Here is a 375-nt window from a genome sequence, read left to right as displayed (position 1 = left end):
AGTGCCTCTGCACAGCTACCTAGCAACATTCTCTTTGGTTCTCTTACCTTCAGTATGTAACTTTTCATATAGATATATTTGTTAATATCCTTGTTCCCAATGGAAGTCAGTTCATTCCTGGTATCTCCTAAATCCCTGAGATCAGAATGCTGGCCCCTGGCTTTTTTCATGCAGTTAGTCACATTACCCCACTGTTAGTGCCTGGCTGAAGATGCCCCATGACTTAAATGCTACGTCAGACTGGTTCGTGGACTTGCTGTTGTGGAATACCCAACTATTACCATTTAATATGTAGCCTTAATCTGGGTTTACACTCATGGTAGTTAGGGACAGGAGGAAGGAGGTATTAAATTTACTCAATTACTTGTCATTTTG

The sequence above is a fragment of the Pygoscelis adeliae genome, unplaced genomic scaffold (assembly GCF_000699105.1).
Source record: "Pygoscelis adeliae isolate BGI_AS28 unplaced genomic scaffold, ASM69910v1 Scaffold212, whole genome shotgun sequence".
NCBI classification, from domain to species: Eukaryota; Metazoa; Chordata; class Aves; order Sphenisciformes; family Spheniscidae; genus Pygoscelis; species Pygoscelis adeliae.
The sequence above is the reverse complement of the archived record's forward strand: the minus strand, read 5'-3'. Positions refer to the sequence as shown.